General features: G+C 39.0%; 1 long non-coding RNA gene across 1 annotated transcript; it reads left to right on the top strand.

Annotated features, from left to right (window-relative positions):
• Nucleotides 1–4,845: 4,845 nt before the first annotated feature.
• Nucleotides 4,846–9,848, top strand: LOC149110950 (uncharacterized). Its single transcript, XR_016207917.1, has 2 exons — nt 4,846–5,479; nt 6,068–9,848. It is a non-coding gene; the product is annotated as an uncharacterized LOC149110950 (long non-coding RNA).
• The last annotated feature ends 7,342 nt before the right edge of the window (nt 9,849–17,190 follow it).

The raw sequence follows: 17,190 nt of genomic DNA, 5'->3' as shown, positions 1-17,190 counted from the left end.
TTGTTTGCAGAAAATCTAGTCGTTAGATTTTCTTTTTCATTTGGATGAAACAAGATTGTAACAATGTTCACAAGTTAGCACTATTTTAATAATAGTTTAACAGAGGGATCTTTAATTATCACTTGTAAAAGTTTAACTGGAATATCTAGAATCGTCCCTGTCAATTTTCAATTTTTTTCCATATTCCAGTTACTTGTTGTCTAAAGTATTTTCGTGCCAAATTTCGTAAAATTCTAATCAGTGGTTCTCGAGAAATAGGCGTATTTCCTAGAAAGCTATTCCGCATTCAATCCATTCTCGTCCCCAGTGCTACTCGTCTTAAAATTCAATCACCTTCAATTGCCTTCGGTAAAAAACAAAAATCTGAGAATTGCTGGTTTCTTTGCATCGTTACCTTTTCTAACATACATTTTTGATAAAACAGTGAAGCCATAAATACACTGTGTTCAATTATGAGGAAAAAAAGCACAGATAGCGAGGGCATTGACCAATTAAAATGATCGCTGTATCGACGCCATGGTAGACTTGTCACAAGTCGACCTTTTCTTTATCCTTGACTGATTTATCTCCCTAGAGCGAATTCAAGCGACGAAGTCGCGAGGGCGAGCGCGAGCGACGAAAGTCGCGAGAGGTCGACTTGTTTCACTTGCAGGAATGAGAATCAGAGCGTAAACTTTTGGCGCGAAACACATGATTGACATTCTCACTTTTTATGTGCTCCGCGCGAGATCATCGCGAAAGCAGAAAATGATTTCCATCAAAGCGTTTACGAGTACAGTTCCATAACTCAAATGAATTTATTTGTGTACAGTGCAGTATGTAGCCAGTAGACAAACGGCTAAAGCTGTTCCATTGAGTAACACCTCCTGAAAAGACAAACCGTGTTTAAACCGATCGGGAATTATTTGTTTTAGTTTGTAGATTAGCCAGCGACCAGAGAGCTGCCTGACAAATGCTATAAACTTATGTAGATCTAGCTTCTACCGTCAAGAATCCGAATAAACTGAAGAAGACGGAATTATTCGGAGAGAACTTTGATTCCGTAAAGCTCTCTTGATTAAATAACGTTGAGAATCGAAGTCGCAACGAACGGAAGAGAATGAAAGCGCTGTTCCCAAAAGTCCTTCGTCGATCGACGAGTGCTTTCAGCACGGTACAGTCGGTGAAACGGCCGATGCAAATTTGCTGCGATGCCATTTCTTTGTAGAGAAGAAACTTGGTCATTCATTAAATCAACTTAAAGTGCAACAATTACACAAACTGCAGGAACGGCTCTGTTCCTCTTCGAAAACGGATCACACAGGAGCTCAGATCGCGTCCGTAAGTAAACAAACACGTATTGGTCGGATAAATAACCTTCCACTGCTTTTCCCTGTCACTCTTTGAAAGACTTGTAATTAAGTTGGATGGACCATATTCAGTTGCTTCCATAAAATTCGTATCCTTAAGTATGTCCGAGAGCAAAAGCTAACTGAAGAATACTTTTATAGTACTTGAACTCAGCAGACATTTGCTCTGCGAGTTGTGTCGTTGATCGCGCGCGACGTCATGACGTATAGTCAGAACTTGTTTGTTCATTGGTTAATGTGTATTTACGTCACCGGTGGAAAAAGTGGGAAAAGTCTTTTCCAACGGCGAAACCAACAGGCCAGAGAAAAATTATTGGAAAGGACTTTTAGAAAGTCCTTAACGCCATGGTTGCTTTGTGTAATCCTTGTTTGTGCGCTAAATGGCATTAGCAAGAGCGCGCGCGGAAATTGTGTTCGGCCACCTTAAGACTCTCGGACATTCTTGGTCTATTTAACAAATAGTTTCAGAGGATTTTCAGTCAAACCATCCGGGAAGATTTCTCAGGTAGCTTTAGGTTCAGGCGTCCAAATTAGGACCCCAATCTAAGTTATCTAAAAACTGAGCTAGATAACAGGTAGTTTTTCTTTCGCTGACTCCCGCTTCTCGGAACAGATATCCTAGCATATCTTCGCGCAAATGTAGGCTATTTAAACAATACTCCCCGGTTTTACCTCGAAAATATTCAGTCACGCGACGCGTTTAGACCAATGGCGCGCGAACGAAAATACTTGATGGATAAAAACATTTGGCGAATTCCTATCTTGCAGGGGCATTTACAAGAGGGCATTTACAAGAGGGCATGTACAAGAGGGCATGTACAAGAGGGCATGTACTAAAACCCGAGACAACAAAACAAAACGAGCGAAACCACCGAAACAAGAGACTATATTCTATAGTCTCTTGACAGAAACGAGTAAAAAAGTAAATAAAATAAGAAAAACAAAAAAAAAAATGAATGCGCTAACACAGGTAGCATACAATCTTGCTGAAAAGGATGAAAGTGGTTAAAGGAATGAAAAGAATGCATAGTTTAATACCTTTCCAGTGTGTCTTGTTGTCATCTTTTACACGGACTTACACGGAAAACCACTACCTAAATGTCTTGGAAAACGCTAAAGCGGAAGGTCGGAAGGTCGAAAGGTAATATGGAAGCGATGTAAACCAGAAACATTTTTGCACAGCATTGAGTGAATGGAGGTAAGCCATTGTTAGTTTAACGCTCTAATAATGAAATCCGGTTTTTGCTGTTGTTTTCTTTTCGGCAATTTTCGCTGATATACTCTGATTACAAGAAGTTGATTATTTACCCTTCAATAACTGTCGTTATGAGTTGCTCAAACTTGTCGTTCCGTCCTTTAAATAAATATTAGAGTCAAATTATTGTTTCACGTGGTAAATTTTTAAATAGCCTTTAATTAAAAGTCCCATATGTGTAGCTGAATGCGAGAAAATTCCTTCTTTCGCTCGCTCGTGGTTGTTGTGGTCGTTTCTCTCGTTTGCGTCAATTCACAGGGAGCACACGATCTTGTTGAGTAGGAAGAGAGTTATAAAGGAAAGGAAAGAATATACAATTTACCTTTGTCTACTGTTATCATTTCTTACTCGACAACCGCTACCTACAAGTCCTGCCCAACACTGTAGCGCTAAACTCGTACCTAGGCGTTTTCGCGCTCTGCAAATTTTTTTGGGTTTACATATAACATTAGAAAACAGTCCTAAGAAAATACGCGCGCTGATTGGTTAAAAATCGTGTTTCTATAACTCGCTAGAAACACAAAACTTGTACGAGCTGTTGACGTAATGATGACGCGGAAAAGAGAATGTACATTTTGATAATCAAAGTTGACAAGTTTTTTTTTTTCTTCGCGGTGTTTTCTAAAAGAAATAGAAAACATGTTCTCCGTGTTTCTATCAAGTTATATAGAAACACGAGTGAAAGTTTGGGAGAATTCGAAAAAGCTGTGGAAACACTCGCCTGCGGCTCGTGTTCCCACAGCATTTCTCGTTCCCCCAAACTTTCACTCGTGTTTCTATTAAGCAATTAGATTATGAGCTGGAGATTTCGTATCGCGTGAAGTTCACGAGGGCGCAGCCCGAGTCAGCCATCACGCATAGAAATCGAGAGCGAATAATCTAGTTGTTTTAGTATAAATCTACTAGTCGTTGAAAACTTTATCTAAATACTCTTCATAGACACCTCGAAAACGCAAAGAAGCGGCCGTCATTCTGTTAACGAGCGCACACTGCTACGCTACTCACTATCTATCACAGAATAGATAGTGGGTAGCGTAACCAATCGGAGAACGGCATTCGTGATAGAACGCTAGTAGATTTATACTAAAACTCGATAGAAACACGATACATGTTTTCTATTTCTTAATTGACAAGGGAGACAACTCTTTGCCCAAACGTTTTGAACACAATCCGAATATTCCCTCGAATCTCTAAATTTCGTTGCTTCCACGAAACCACACAAACACAAAACGAAGTCGAAAGATTTTTCTACAACTGGCCGAATTTGTTTTCGAATACTTTCACGACAGTCGGGGAATTTAAGCGTCTTTTGCAAAGTTTTTTCTCAAATCGCTTTTCGCAACATGATCGTTGCGTGTCAAACATAAACATGTTGTTGTCAAGAGAAATAAAATTAGGATGCAAATTCCATTACGTGACTTATCACTGCTTATGGTTTGGAAAGAGTGGGCTACTCCTGGGAGAGAGCCAATGCATTATTAAACAAAGACCCGTGTGCGTTGAGGGTACTGGTGGGTGGACGTTCTATGCTCACCCAGGGATGATAAAGGGCATATGATGAAATGATGGTTTGTTTTAGAGTATCCCTGAGCTCCGTTGAACCGGTACCAATCGCGTCATTCAGCGTGCGCTCAAGCTCCCCTCCATCTCCCACACGTGTTTTTTGACACGACAAATCTTTATAAACCCCTTCCCCGGTTCGCAGTTTTTCTTACGCGTCAGAAGTCGCCCGATCTCTGCACGGAAATGAAATGTCGCGGGTAAATACCTGAAGCGTTTTAGCGAGATTCCGCGTTTAAAATTAAGAAAAATTTTCAAAATTCGCTCAAATCTCGTTTTAACCCTCCAGGATGAGAAAAAATGACACCATTAAATGTTCAAGAGTCTTTATTCGGTAAATTACCCATACATTGAACGAATTTAATGTCAACTCCTAATCTCCATACAAACTCTTATATTTTAGCCACAGTTCTCCCTACAAACTCTTATATTACGCTTGCGTGACCTGTGATTGTATGTAAACCAAAAAATTTTTTTTGCAGAGCGCGAAAAGGCCTAGGTACGAGTTTAGCACTAGGTAGCGGTTGTCGCGTAAGAAATGACAAAAGTAGACAAAGGTGAATTGTACATTCTTTTCATTCCTTTATAATGTGATAACAGCTTTTTGGGCCGCTTAAGTTGTTATCCTTTTTACAACCATCCAGAGGGAATCAAGCTTGCAGCGACGGAGTTAGTCAGACTCCTAGAGGACTCGGGATCTGTTACCGCAAAACAATCCAACGGGAAGACAGAGAATACGCGGTTACTTGGGTCCAACCAGGGGCGGGGCAGAAGACTCCTGAAATTTTCGTATAGGCATCATCCAACAAAAAATGACGTCACATCCGGTTTAAACTGCGCTTCGCGGCTCGTTTCACAAAGCGAGAAAATGGCGTTTCAATTACTCGTGATTTCCCTCTATTTGTAAACCATCAGTTTCGTTTCATTTTATATTGAGTATGGAAGGATGTTGCAGACACATTACTTCGACTTTTGAAGCAAAAATTTCGGGAAAAGAGAAAAGTTTATTATTGTTTTGAAGCAAAATATCGGAGAGCCTTCCGTCATCGTCGGGCCAATTTTACACATTTTCAAAACTGGTGTTGTTCCGACTTTTGGTTCTTGTTGTTCGTGATTTAGTGATAACAATAAGTGCAATAGCCTATAATGTTAACAACAACCTGGATGAAGTATTGCTGGCCATAGTTTGCACTGTGTACCACGGGAACATAATTAACAGAAGCCGTTTAGCTCCGAAAGTCGCTGTCACCAGAGCTTTTGTTGCTCTCGGCTCACGTGTATTGGTAGAAGAGACAAGCTGGATCGCATGCTGAAGGTCAGTATTCCACATTCCTACATCTCTCGTTGAAGATTGTTGTTTTCGGTATCGGTATCGGTAGTTTGGGGTCATCAGTCTCTCTCTCTTCGGTGAGTGCTTTTAAAACGCCCAGTGAAAACTTGATTCACGGCATGGAAGCCTATGCCTCGCTGGATCGAAATTCGAGCAAGATTTTTAAGTTCTAGTCCTCTTTAAAAGTAATTAAATCAATTATTCAAATCCAAGCCATCAGAGGGAATCTGCCATTGAAGCTGCCCTAAGTTAAGGTCCTGTTTCTGGACCTTCCCCTTTGAAAATCGTGGGGGTGTTCTTTGAGGCAACACAGGTCCCATTTGTATGGTCTCGGGTACCCGGGATAACCCTCCCCCTGAGGCAACTTTATCAAGTGTTTGTATTAGAAAATGTAGCCCCTGTAGGCCGAGTAAAAGTTGACCCTGCATGATTATTCGTAACTCTTATTGAATAATCAAATGTGCAATTATCCCTCTTTGTTTAAGTTTCCCTCACTCATTTGATCACAGTGGGTTTTGCTGAGTTAATTTTCTCTTCTTTGATACAAATTGCTGCTTTAAATCTTAAATCTAGGCATTACGAGACACTCGCCATGCCGAGAGTTGTTCCAGTTAGGTGAGCCAAAGTGTTTATGTATACTCAAAGAAAAGTTGTTGGTTACTTTAGCTGCCAAGGCGAGTCAACTTGCCCACCTGAATTGTCTCGCCCCCAAGTCTGGTTCGTCATCCTCGTGTAAACGGTTGGTTGAATTTTGCAAAGAAATAAGTGAAAAGTTAGCTCTGCCAGGGTAACTCGGGGAAAGGGTTGTCTCTGGTACACAAGAGCTATTCTATTTTATTTCCATTTTCCCTCTTCCTCTTCCAACTGATTATGCAAAATATACTGTCCAAAATCTTTATGGGTACTGGTGTTTGAGAGTGTCATCTTTATCACTACTGTGGAATGTACCTCACCATACGGCCACCCCTGTTGACACAGCCACCTAGTTATTATGGCCACTCTATTCTGGCTTAAACAAAAGCTCAGTCGGTCATTTTTTTATTTATTAATTATACAGTCAGATTTTTGTGACCTGTTGCTGACCAGATTAACAGAATTCTGGCACATTGTAGGAGTAATTTATATACAATTTACAGCAAGCAACAGGCATCATTTTGTTAGTGAAGTCGCATGCATATATGTAACTCTTGATTATTTTGAGATTTTATCTTTATTATGTCATCAAGGCAATAATATTTTGATTCCTGCTCCAGCGGTAGGGGGGGGGGGGGAACTCTCCTCTATGTGCTATATACAGCTGTGCAGCCCCAAAGGGTATGGTTATTCAGTCGTTTTGGTCATAAATACTCTAGGGTAAGGCTTTTGCCCTCTAGTCTTTAATTTGTTATGTTTTTTAGAATAAGCTACCTCAATTTTCATCATTATTGATAAGACCATCAACAAAAGTCCTTCAAAACTTATGTTTAGGGCAACTGTAGCAGTCACAACAGTCATAAATGGGGTAGGGAAAATCACAGATTTTGGTCATAAATAGGTTAAGAGTTTAACTTTTGTGAAGAGGGCTGCACTGACCCCCACCCAATTTTTCTGGGATGTACAAAACACATTTTCTTAGCAGTTACTACAGTCTTGCTTTAGTAAATCAAAATAGTACTTGCTGCCAGGTACTTTATAAAAGTATAACCCCTCCAGAAGCCTTCACAAAGTACATGTAATATCAGGTGCTAACAATTTTTTTGCAGCTGATTAAAATTTGGTATTAAATTGTATTGAACTGGTGCAGATTTAATATACATTATATTTTGTCACACTTAGTTCACTTATTTTAAGACTACTCAGCAGCAACTAGTACCTCTTGTATGACCATGCAGTAACAGTATATTCCAAACAAAAAAAAAAAGTACATGTATATGTATTACTATCCTGCCTGGAAGAGTGTGTAGAGAGAGCACACAGTGCAGTGCCCTACTGTATGTCTTTAGTTACGTATAATAATCTTAAATTTAGAAGACTCATATTGATCTTAGAATTCACAAAAAAGTTGATTTCTTGACAACTCTCCTTTAGCTGTGTCACTTCATAATAAATTAGCAGTTTGGTATGTTGTAGCATAGAACTTTAATTAATTAAGTTATCGCACCAGTATCTGACAGAGGTCATAGGTTAGAATCCAGTTCACACCTAATTTTTTTTTCAGGCTATAATTTCACCTTTGTTTAAGTTGTGTATAGTACGTTGCAATGATCAATCACGTCTTTATAAGTTGATCAATGTATATATGTCCCACTGACTTATACTTCAACATTTTATCTTAAAGTTTGTTTATTTGTTTTATTGTGTGGTTCTATAAAATGTCCATACCCACCGCAAGGAGATTATTGGAAATTCCAGGGATGGGGAGGGTCTCAAAAGCCAAACTTTTTAAAGAAAAGTATTATTAAAAATTGGAATTTCCATAGGGATGGGATGGGGAGATCTCTGTTTAATAAATACTTAAATAATATGTACAGACCCATTATCTGATGTGAAGACTGTGCAACATATCCTGGCCAACGAGTTGCCAAGGTGTAGCATCCTTGTTATCAATTTCAAGGACCAAATTAAAGAAGATCAGCATGGTAGATGGGAGAGGGGAATTTTTCAAAATATCATAGACTAAAAATATATATATTTTCCAAACTCAATCATGTTAGTAGTGTTAGTGTCTATTTATTTATTTATTTGTTTATTTATTAATGAATACCTGTGAAGAGATAGTCATACATTCTTGCAACTATTCTGGGAGTCTCCCACATACCAGTTAGATCATCCAGTCCCCCAGGAAAGTTATGAAATTTATTGTCCAAGTAAACTACTGAACCATGGGCTCCAGTGGGGACAGTGCTATTACGATGCAATTTGCAGATGTGCTACATAATATGAGCTTAACAGTTTTGTTACCATGGCAACAGACCGCATTTCAGACCTTCCCTGATATTCTAGGTTTTTCTGGCCACCCCATGGCCTTGATTAATGTTTTTCAAGCTGAAAATCACTGCATTATTGAAATTGGGTTAGAGGAGACTGGAAAAGATTGAGTTGCCAATTGGGAACATATTTTTATAGCCATATTAGTGTGTTGCCTGTAGAACTATAAGGCTACCAAGTTTCAATGATCTCTGCTGTATATACGGTTTGCACTTGATGTAATATTGGGTTTGGTGTATGACATCATCAGTCCTCTCATTTGCATATATTTTACACATTTTAAACTTAAATATCTCCAGAATTAATGCAAATATTTGTTAAGGTAAACAGCATTTGTAATCTATAGCAGAATTCTATTTGATACTCCTAAAAATTCTGAATCAAGGGGTAAACATTTGATGATAGTAGCATGCCAAATCATTGAGTTGAATTTATGCTGCTGATATTTACATGTACTGTAAGGTGTTGAAGAGAATTTTGGAGGGGAATTTGGTGTGTTTATTGAATTGCCAGAGGTTGGTTGGCTGGTTTTGTTATTGCTTTGTCATTATCTTCCATGTATTTTTTTTTTAAAGCAGAGTGATTGGTGGCAAAAGCAAAACTGGCAATATTCTCACTTACCTGTGTTTCTAAAGTCATGTTTTTAGGTTTTTGGGGTCAATCTATTAGTAGTTGCACTGTCTTAAATTACAATAGAAAAGATGTGATATTAATTATGTAAGTTATACTTTGGTATTGTTCATACCAAAATTATAGTAAGTTTCTGGTTCAATGTTTGCCTCTGCATTAATTTGATTAAACTACTGTAGTTTATTTTTTAACGGAATTTAATTCTGTCAAAAGGGAGGTGGGAATCTGAGAACAATAGTGAACTAGACCAACAAATATGCAGAAATCTACCACCATTACTTTCATTGCTGAGTGGAGATGAATCTAAGTCAGACCAAAATTAGAAAAAAAATTACTGATTTATTGGAGGGTTGAAATGGGATCCTGGCTATGGGAGAGTAGGAATCGGGGCTGAGGGGGGTGGGTGGTGTGCTTGTGAATTTAAGAACCTCTCTGAAAGTGAAAACAAACTGTAGGTTTGAAAAGTTTAAAGCAGAGGTAAAAATTATACTTTAATATATCTTGTTTATTAAGGTGGTAATGAGCATAATACCCACTTAGGGTGAGTCATTGAAACAATGACATAATTTATGTTTGTCTTTTCTTAGGTGGTTACCTCCTGGTATATACACCCCACACAGGCATACAATGTTATGATTTAGATGATGCAACCTGCTTTCCCATGTTTAACATACACGTAAGAGTATTGATCAGTGGACCAGTGTACAAGTGTGATTTCTCTACTGATAATGAGAATTATAATAAACACACAAAGCCACTCTGGTGTGATTTATTTAATTATTCCTTAACGCTAAAGTGGACCAGTTAAACCAAAGGTTGCACTCTGTAAGATCAGGTGTACAAAAATTAAATAGAAAATTTCACTACATCAATTTTATTAATTAAGTATACTTCTCTGCAAAATATAGTTGGTATGTTGTTGTACTGGTAAGAATATAATTTGGAAATTTTTATGGGAAATGTTTCCATTTAAAAATGTAGCTCAGATGCCACAACTATAGTTCTCCTTTCTGTGGTGTTTTCTTTTGTGGTAAATTGTGAAAACAAATTATGTTGACCTACATGTAAGTTAAAAAAAATATACAAGTAGTAGCTCTTCTGAAAAAAAAAGACCATTTTCAAGATAAAAAAGTGATTTGTATATAAAATTTGAATTTTTGGGGGTGGGGACCTTTTCAGAATTTCCCTACAAAGGTCACAAGGTATAAGGGAAGAGGCAAAAATAGAATTTTAAGTGTTAAAACATATGTTTTCATCATCAGTTTGGGCCTCTCTGTGAAGCTGCATGGTATACTTGAGGATCATGTTATACCCATTTTAATTCAAAATACAAATGGAAACTTGCATTGACAATCACTTAATCTCTTGGCACTGTCTTGTTTTTTAATAATTGCCTTTTTTCACAAAACAATAATTTGAACATCTTTGTTTCACAAGCTGGGAGGGGGGGGGTGAAAGGGGTATTCTAGAAAGTTTTAAATGGAAAGGCCTTATCTCAAGGTCCATTACCCCTTACCCTTTTGTATACATTTGTACCATTTTGATAGAAATGGCACCTCTTTTGTCGACCTTACATTGCAAAAGGGTAAATGTACCCCTTTAACAAACCTATTTAAGAATACTGCATCCCTTTTCTATTCCCTTGGAAAGAAGTTAATAAATAATATTACAGAATCTCTTCATTCTGGCTGAGGAGAGTAAATGAGAGCTTTTCAACAACATTTTAGAACCAGAAGAATGGAATCCCTAAATGACAGATTTTCCTACCCTTTCATACACCTCAACTTGAGAAATCCCTATCATTAATTTTATACCTGAAGCCTGAATAAGGTACTCATCGTGAGCTGAGCCTCCCCATATAGGTCATTACAGAGAGCCTTCCCACATACACAAGTCAGGAACTCTTGACAAGTACTGTAAGTAGATGTTGGCTTTAAGACTGGTCTGAGCCAGCTTCTTCAGTTTTTTAGCACAAACTTGTTGCTCTCCATCAATTTCTAGTACAAAACCTTTTCTTTGCTGATCTGGTCCAAGGTCACAGACACTAGCATCACTCTCACGACACTGACTCTATCACTGTCACTCACAGTCCGATTCTTCAGTTTCACTGCACCACGCTTCATCATCACTTATCATGAGTTCATTAGCTTGTAAAATTCACCAGCCTGGCAGTGTCACTGTTGCTATTGCCTGTTCCCAGACTTCCTTTTATGGCTAGGTGTAGGGGCATGAAATTTCACTACTGTTTACGAACAATTTGTTTAGATGGCATATTGAAAGTGATGAATTACTGAAAATTGTCAGTATTGCTAGTGTTCTCTCATTTCCTTAGGGATTGAAATATCTTGATGTAAGATTACAAAGAGAAAGCACACTGAAATATAATGCACAATTTTTTAGTAACCTTTCAAAATGGGTTGCCAATATGACAGGGATTAATAGATGAGGAACTTGGTCTGCAAACAGGGCAAATGAGAGGGTTTGAAGAAATTAAAGGTGCATGCTTGACCTCAGTGGGGGGGGGGGGGGTATTGGAACTTAGCGCTGCTGACGTCTAACACTGGTGAAACGGAAAAATAAATTTGATTATAAATGAGAGAAAACCACGACATGTCCAAATTACTTAATCGCCGTTAAAACTAATCCTCTTGCTTTTTTTTAAGGGGTTCACGGCCTGCCTGTAACGAAGCGTTTATCAATTAAGGGATTGCTTAGGGAAAACCTTGTTTAAGGTTCTTAACCAATCGTAACATATTTTATGGCATCAGTTTGAGTCATGAGCAAACACACGAGTTTGTGTTAGTGCAAGAAAGTTCCGCAAAGCGCGTTATGTGTGTGGGTCTATTCTTGCAGTGATACGATTAACAGCACTCAAGTACTCTCGAGTGTTTGGCAACAGTAAATTTTAAAAAAGACGCTTCTGTTAATAAGGTTCCCCCATGTCTAGAAACCTGTCATTGTGCATTTTTCTTAGTGTGATGCCAACCTAAGAGAATAGGATATTTGAATTGAGTGCAACTTACCTAGAATTCATTATTTCCACACAAACGACGACTCCTGTGGAATTCAGCGAGGAAGAAATGGCGACATTTCGTAAAAAACACGCCTTCAAAACAGCGTGTTTTTGAATAAATAATTACCCTTTCCTTCAAACAAACTGATATGACGAGGAAGAAGACAAAATTTTGTTTATCGTGGCCAAATAAAACGTTAAAAATATCCGGCCGATTGCAAAATATTACCATTTTACTTACTGAGAGAACGATTATGCCATGTTCAAATTTGATTTTGCCGTTCAGCGCTCTTTTTTACCGGATGTGACGTCATTTTTTGTTGGATGATTCAGATACACAAAAAGTGCCAGGCGTCGTAGAGTGTTCTCCCCCGCCCCTGGGTCCAACAGTAGAGTTTAATCCAACAACGCACTCAGAACATAACCCAATACGGGATAATGGTATCCGGCGTCCCACCACCGGGGGCGTAACCGAAGAGCAATTTACAAAACACCTGTATTTATGCTAGACTCTGAACAAGTGATCTAATATTTCGTTTAGTAATCCTAAACCCCTATTGGCTGCCAATGAGCTCATTGTTGTTCTAGGTTATTCCATCATAGGCAAGTGAGTTATCCTTCTTGTAAATATTAACTACTTACAACTTCAGGTGGTTCTCACTACAAGGTGTTACACGATAATACAGATAAACAGGTGGTTACCATGGTTATTGGACTTTCACTTAACTGCTAACTGTTGGCTTTTTATAGTTATGAATATCGGCAAATTCTCCCCTCACAATAACTCTCTTCCTACTCAACAAGATCGTGTGCTCCCTGTGGTCAATTTGTTCCGGTCGTTTCGTTTTGGTTGTTTCCAGGCGTTGTTTCGGTTCCGGTGGTTCCGCGGTTGAGTTATCAAAACTCACTTGTCTATTATATTTTCGCAGCGTAAATTTCACTATGTTGATAAAACACACATGATGTTAGTAGCCTTTTGACATTGCAATTGGTGAAAATTGTTGCAGCATCTCAGCACAAAAGATAACGAAAGAAATCATTGACTTGAAAACATCGACTCGGACTTGAAAGTGCACGCGCTGCACTATGCAAATGTACGCGTCAGACTTTCCTTTGAAAAACTTTGCGAACTCGCCAAACAAGCAGAAACAATAAGAAACTATCAAAAGCAGGTTTTGGTTATGATTAAGCATTGTTTGAGAGACTCAGAAATTAACTCGATACTAGAGTAGAGAGTTTTCTTACATGAACTTTATTGCTGCGGAGCGAGCGTAACGAGCGAGCAGCAACATAATCAGGATTTAATATTCATCACTTTTTACCAGAATGCGGGAGAGTGCACTGTGCCACTTTTTACCAGAGTGCATTGCTCCACGAACAAGACGAGGACGTCGAGCCGTCGTCCTTTTTTGCGTGGATTTCAGCATAGTTAATCCATTAACTATGATTCCAGTGAGAAAGATTAGTGGTTTTACCTGTAAAACGAAGGGAAGGAGATCGTGCTTGACTCTCACAACTCTTGCTTTTGTTCTTAATGCAGTATGTGAAAGTTTGTAAATTTGGACGATTAATTGTGACATCTTAATTTTAAACTTAGTATGTCATGTCTTAGAGGTCTCGCCTCCTTGGTCGAATTCTTAATGAAGAGAAATCGTCGTTACTAAAGCTTGTAGAATAATTAAAACAAACGAAAACCGTAGAACACGCTCATTTCATATATGCAACGATCTATTCCTTTTCATCCAAACATGAATTTAAGCAAAAGTTTTAGCATTTTCACACATCGCGATGGACGCCTCCTCGACACAGTCTCCTGTCAACACTCTAGAGACATTTAATGCGCACCAGTACAGAATTTATAAGTTAGATTTCTGCTCCTACAATTTCCACATATTTCGATTTTCCCGACCTCGTAAACGGGAGGTTGATGTGTATCATTTTATGTCCAAACATAGTTCAGCCGATCACTATGCGCTTTTTTTGTCACGATCCCTTGTCACACGTCGCCATCGATGCATCAGCATGCATGAAGTAGATGAATCACTGCGTAAAATATGTCACGACCAACATAATGTGCCGCAGCATTACTATCTTTTAAACACCCTAGTTCTTAGGATAATTCCTCAGAAATAAAACTTTCCCTGAATGTTCCCTACCAAGCACTGTATCGAAAAATACAATAAAAAAGATAGGTCACCGTGGTCGCTAAAGAGATAGGATGGGCCGATCTTACCCCATTTATGCCTAATCACGTGCGTTCGTTGGAAAAAAATCTCGATAGGTAGAAAGTACCAGGCGCATGGAACGATGTACTATATATTTTATGGGAAAATCACACAATTCTAAACGACAATGACTCAAAACGTTCCTCGAAACGTTAAAAAAATAATAATGAAATAAAAAAACAAGACAAAAATAGAAATATAATAAAATTTAAAAGTGAATTGAAAGAATAATTAAAAATACAAAAATAAATTTAAGAAATAATGAATAAAAAAATTCACACCGCCTGCAGTGGACCTTTCATATCGCAATCATTTCGCTCAGGGCCTCTTCATATGAGCCGAGTAACAGGCCTGGCTCGGTTACTGGGACGAATTTTGTGGTCTGTTAATACGGGAAATTTCAGCCCTTTCGACCGGGATGAAACTCAAGAAACAAAACCAAAATGGTGTCACACAAACTTGAGTTGTTCGCGACTCTCGTAGCTTTGGTGATCCGCGTTTTTCTGAAGTGGAAGTACATACAAGACAAAAGTTATCCATTTTGGCCGCTATGTTGGGAAAGCGAAGCTATTTTGTCAAAAAAGTTTCGTCCTGGTCACCCGGGCTGGAGTGTTCATATGGGAAAATTTTCATCCCGGTTACCGAGATCTCGGTCGCGGAAAAAAAAAGTTTATTTATTTATTTAATTTTTTTTTCACATTTTTTACTGCATCTGCCGGTAGTTTTGCTATGATAACAATGGACCACCATACTGTGCAGTGAACACTGAGGGAACTCACCGCCATGTTGGATGGTGGGCGGGGAGGGGGTGCAGAGAAGGAAAAATAGTTTTCCATTCCCTCTCGTCCGAAACTCCTTTCGCTCGTTATTTAGCCTCATTCCCACTAAACCCGCTACAAAGAAATTTGGAGGAAGAAAACCCACTCGCTCACAAAGCTACCTTAATCGAAATACATTATCCATTTAAACGGCATTCATTAAAGGGGGCTTACGCCCCTATGTAGCTGCCTGATTCCGATCAAAACAAGAGACATTTAGTCCGGTTTCTAATTATTTCGCCTACGTTGTGACCCGCACGAAAAAGATTTTTCTCGCGGCCTCGCCATTCGTACCTTCGGGCTTCAGCCAACCCGAAGCATCGAGCCGAATGAGCGTCAGGAAAAACTTTTGGAAACCCAGGATAGGTTGTTGCTATCAACTTGAATAAGAGTAGGAGTTGTTATGACATGCACCGTCCTCGAATAAGCGAGGCCCTTGACCAAGCACCGCAATAAAACGTCAAAACGCTGTATTTTAATAAGCAAAGGGGTGCTTTTTCAATGATTAAGATTTTGTGAAAAGAGTTTTTGAGGGCAAAAAATTCGCGCGTGCGAATTTTGCAACGATCTTTCAACCGGGGCCACCGGAGAGTTCTCAACCAATCAGGTCCCGTCCACACAATGCCGGAGGAATTTGAGAACGGAGGTTTCACTCTGAAAACTAGACTTTCTAAAAGTCAGTTTCCAATAACTTTTCCCTGGCCTGATGGTTGCTCGAAAATTGCCCTCTTGCTTCGCTCGAGGGAGATGAATAGGGTAAGGATTAAAGGGAGACTGTCACGATATATTTGCTCAAAACTGTTATAAATTTTCGAAATGGTCCCTAAATTTATGTAATAAGAATTGATTAGATCTAACTAAATGATTAAAAGCAATTTCTCGAAGAAAGTCCACACTGCAGCAACATTTTAACAAAATTTCAACGATTTTTGAGCCAAACTTGAACCTTTGAAAAACTGACATCCTGACGCTTTTTCAAAAATCCATATCACAATCCGTTTCCATCCTCGCCATCGTTAGCCATCCTCACTTCCTAATGGGTTCTAATCATTTGTCGAGTACTGCTCTACAAAATAATACCATTATTGTTCAGCTTCCAATGATCGATATATGTTTTTGAGATTTCCAAAATCATGCTATTTAAAAATGGTGACAGTGTCCCTTTAAGCAAAGGTCGACTTGTGGCAAGTCTATCTGAAAACGCATCAAATGTTTTCCGTCCGGACTACGCCGGAGGATGATTTAAAAACCGACGGCAATTACCGTCACAATTTTGGATTTTACGTCGTTTTACGTCTTCTCCAGGAGGACCAGGAGGACATATACAACCAGTTAACCACTAACGGTTGATCTTCTTGTCTTCTGTAGCAGCAATCTAAAAAATTATCTGTGTGGGATAATTGTCCGATTTTAAATTTAGCTCGAAGGAAAAATCCAAAGGTGCTCATTTGTGCTTGGCACCAAAAGATCCACGAATATCCAACTGGAGTTCCTCGTCAAGGTAAATAAACCACTCCTGAAGAAAATTTGAATGAAGACAGCTCCTTCGATCCGTGTGGTCCCTGTTCACTCTGAGAAAATTGCACGATAGCATGCAGTTCAAATCCTGTCTCTTGACATTGCTGAAGCTTACTCGATCGTGTCTATAAACACACTCGACTGATCACGAGTCACCACAACTGAAAATACACATGTCATATACACATATTCTCGCAGATGGATTGGTTCTTACTTACGACGACAGGAGGACAGATGTATAGATGACTTCATTAGCATTTGTTTTTTTGTTTCTTTATAAGCCGCGTGTACATGTCTGTTAGATCACAGAAGACGTCAAAATCTGGTAAGAACATCAGTGACACACACAGCTATCGCCTCGTGTGCCAGTCGAGGCACAGATGTGTGCCTCGACTGAAGGTGGAATAGATCTGAGAGGGGGGGGGGAGTTGGTATGGAATCCTGACAGGGGAGGGTAAGGTTTAGTACTGGGGGTGGGCAAGTGGTGTGTATGTCTTAAGAACCCCCCAAAAATAATAAAAAAAA

This window comes from Orbicella faveolata, unplaced genomic scaffold, assembly GCF_042242905.1.
Source record: "Orbicella faveolata isolate gen_17 unplaced genomic scaffold, um_ofav_v1 contig_24, whole genome shotgun sequence".
NCBI lineage: Eukaryota > Metazoa > Cnidaria > Anthozoa > Scleractinia > Merulinidae > Orbicella > Orbicella faveolata.
Note: the sequence above shows the minus strand (reverse complement) of the source record. Positions and strands in the feature narration are given on the sequence as shown.